Source organism: Hipposideros armiger, unplaced genomic scaffold (genome assembly GCF_001890085.2).
Source record: "Hipposideros armiger isolate ML-2016 unplaced genomic scaffold, ASM189008v1 scaffold_1, whole genome shotgun sequence".
Classification (NCBI taxonomy): domain Eukaryota; kingdom Metazoa; phylum Chordata; class Mammalia; order Chiroptera; family Hipposideridae; genus Hipposideros; species Hipposideros armiger.
The window spans coordinates 3,930,859-3,934,463 of record NW_017731351.1 but is presented as its reverse complement, the minus strand read 5'-3'; the positions used below and the strand labels follow the sequence as shown (position 1 = coordinate 3,934,463).

The following is a 3,605-nucleotide window of genomic DNA, read 5'->3' as shown; positions in this document are numbered from 1 at the left end:
TGATGTTTATTCATTTTGTTCTTCTATTGGTAATGTATTATTTCTTCCTAGCTGCTTTCAAGATTTTATTTTTGTTTTCAGTTTTCATAATTTTAATTATGATGTTTATTCATGTGAATTTTTTGGTATTTATTCCACTTAGCTTCCAGAATATATATGTTTATATCTTTTACCAACTCTGGGGAATTTTCAGCCATTTATGTCATTGATATTTTTTTTTTACAAGTTGCCAAAATAACTTTATTTTTTCTTTTCAACAGCCTGTTCTCCAGCTTCCTTGGCCCTTTTTGCCTAGATGCCAAAGAGCCGGGCATTGGCATGGGCCATGCGAAGGCTGGCAAATGCCTTTAAGCTCTTCTCCTCTGTGACGACCCTGGCTTTGTCCTTCTTGTAGACATTCCATATGGGCATGACTGGTCCTGCCAGAAGGGTAGCCAATTTGAGTTCTTCAGCAGAGCTGTCTCCTTTCTTGGGAGCCAATGGCTTCCTGGGGAAGAGAATGAGCTTGGAGCGGTACTCCTTCAGGCGCTGCACGTTGTTGGCCTGAAGAGACTCGGTGGACTTGTTTCGCCTCCTCGGATCCACTGAGATCCCCAAGGTCCGGGCCACCTTCTTATGGATGCCAGCCACCCTTAACTCCTCCAAGCTGAAGCCCCTGCCGGCTCGCACTTTGGTGTGGTACCTCACGGTAGGGCATCTCACTACGGGCCGGATGCGTCCGGACGCAGGGTGTGGGCGATGCGGCGAGCTTTGGCTTGCAAGGGCTTGCATCTGCGGATCTTCCGCGCCAGCTGGTTAAACCACGTGGCCACACGCCGCTGCCAGTCTTTGTGGAAGATCATGCCATTTCGGCTGGGCGCCATGGCTGCTGCCTACCGGCCTTCTCCGAGGGAGAACGGCCACCGGAAAGGAAATGGCGCTGCAAAGCTCACTGAATATTTTTAACCCTACATTCTTTCTCTTTACCACCTGAATATCAAAAATACGGATGTTAGAGCTTTTGTTATTTCCTACTGGTCCCTAAGAGCTTCTTTTGTTGTTGTTGTTCGTTTTTTTCTTTCTTTCTTTTTTTAGTGTATTTTTTTTTGTTTTCAAATTTAATAAATCTTATTAATCTGTCTTTACTTTCATTGATTCTGCTGTCATTACCAAGCTACAGCTGATTCCTTCCAATAAATTTTTAAGTTAATTGTTGTATTTTTTAGTTCTATATTTCCATTTGGTTTATTTTTCTAAATTCTGTTTCACTGCTTATATATTCCATTTTCATTTGTCTCAATAAATTCATAATTATGTGTTGAGTCTGATTTAAGATTTCTACTTTAAAAACTTTGACAGATAATTCCAATATTTTATTCATCTAGGTATTGGTATTATTGACTGGCTTTATCATTTAATTTGTGATTTTCTTGGTTCTTGGCATAACAAGGTATTTTTAATCATATCATGTATACTTTGAATATGTTTTTAGCTACTTGGTTCTATTTAAACCTTTCATTTTATCAGCTTGTTGCCCTATTTAAGTTTAACATGTCTGTTCTGGCACTCTCTCTGGGTCTCCTGATGTAACCACCGAGGAATGATCAGATCCAGCATGACCAGCAGTGTGAAGTGGGGCATAAGTTAGCCCCCAAACAACAAAACTTGGGTTGTATTGTTGCCAGAGCTGTAGGCAGATCAGGCCACCGCTATCTGGTTGGCATGTGTGAAGAGGTGGGTTTCCTGATCAGCTGTTGGTGGCACTGCTGCAGCCACATTGGCTCATGAGGACCAGCAGATGTGAGGCAGAGGACCCAGCCTCTGGCTTTGGGAAGTCAAGGTCTTACCCTTCAAGAGTAAATTCCTCTCAAAATGTTTAAATTATCTGGGAAAATTAGCTACTATCACATCTACACTTTCATAGCATTTTGTTCAAACATTTGATATATTTTATGGATATTTGCGTTTATATACATCTCTATGAGAAGATATAGTCATCAATATATACTTGTACTTTTTCTTTTTTCTGTTTTTTTTTTTTTTTTTTTTTTTTTTAGCTGAGCCATCCTGCCACCTGGTGGCAGCTCAGCGGATGCTCAGCTCGGGCTGGGAATCGAACCGCTGTTGCTTAGAGCTCGAACCCTTGAGCAAGCTCTTAACCAGCTGAGCCACTCGGCCGGCCCCCTGCTCATACGTTTTGAATGAATAACTCTAGCTTGTAATGTCTATGGCAGAACTATGCCGTCCACACCCCTTTGCTTGTGCCTTTGATTAAAGTATATTAAAATATTTAATAATGTATATTTTCTAAGGATTGAAAACAAGACAAAGTTAAATATGAAAGCTGAAGAAACAGAAGTTAATTCTGTCTGAATTGCTAATAATAGAATAAGACAGGACAAGTTCCAAGTTTTGAAAAGCAATACAAAATGGAAAAATTCTATGTTAATTTCAGACAAGTTCTGTTTCTATTATCTATTAAATATATTAATTAATTTTCCTTATTGATTTTTAAATTATATATGCTGAGGTAAATAAAAATCAAATAAATACTTTTCCTGAGGTATATTATTTTAAAATATGGAGACTGGGGGAAATTTATTCTCATGTACTGATATTATTTATGAAGAGGATAATTTCATTAAGCATACATAATGCAACCATCAACTATACATAACTAAGCAAGACTAAAGTAACTTTCAAAAGAAATAATAATTACATGAGACTCAAACACTAAAAAGTTAGGGCAATCTTACAATTTTCTCTCTAAATCAGCTTTCATTTGTTGTCAAATCCATTAAAGAAAAATAGGTTAAATATATATTTATTGATACCACCCATAACATTACATCCTATTTTCTAAGTTGGAATGAATGCATATATTATATCAATTGCTACAGAAAAAATTAATTAGAATACATTTAGTTTGAAATTTCCAGACTGTTTATGCACAGTTGAATATGAGGTCAGTAAACCAAAATATAAAAGACATATGTAGGTGAAATGTGTAAAGAGTAAGTGGAAATATTTAAAATCTTACAGGTCAAATATTAGACATTCACTTTGGCTTTTATCATTTTATTTTCATAAGCTAAAAATTAGTTTTCATAAAGTTTGATGTATTTGAACATCTAGTTTATTTGGAATCACACTATATCACTTCTTTTAATTTATTCATTTTAATTTATTTTATTTGCTTTAAATTCAGAAAAAAATATATTATACTACTTAAACCACCACACACTGAAGAAGTAAAGCATACTCTCAGAATGTAAAATTGCTGTTTGTTTTCTCACTCTTTCCAACTTTATATTAGAACTTTAATTTCCCCCTGAAACCAGGAACACATACTGTTCCATGGAACTATAAGGTCTGAATCATTATTTCTTCCCCTTCTCATGTTATGTTTGAGGTTGGGATCCACCATAAATATTAGTATTATCATCTGGATCCAATTAACTGTAATGGATACACAGTTTTGGAAAATAACCCACTTTTTTGCCTATTAGTAAATAATATTGATTCTTCTTTACACAAATCACTAAAAATTCTGTAACACCCAGTAAAACAATGGTCTTTAAAAGCCTGCCCAGTCTTGCATATAAAGTTTTATTTCAGAATTTAAT

The 3,605-nt window shown here is 36.0% G+C and overlaps 1 pseudogene; it reads right to left on the bottom strand.

The window, feature by feature from the left end:
• Nucleotides 1-225: 225 nt before the first annotated feature.
• On the bottom strand, nucleotides 226-1,075 carry LOC109374466 (60S ribosomal protein L13 pseudogene; annotated as a pseudogene).
• Between the last annotated feature and the right edge of the window lie 2,530 nt (nucleotides 1,076-3,605).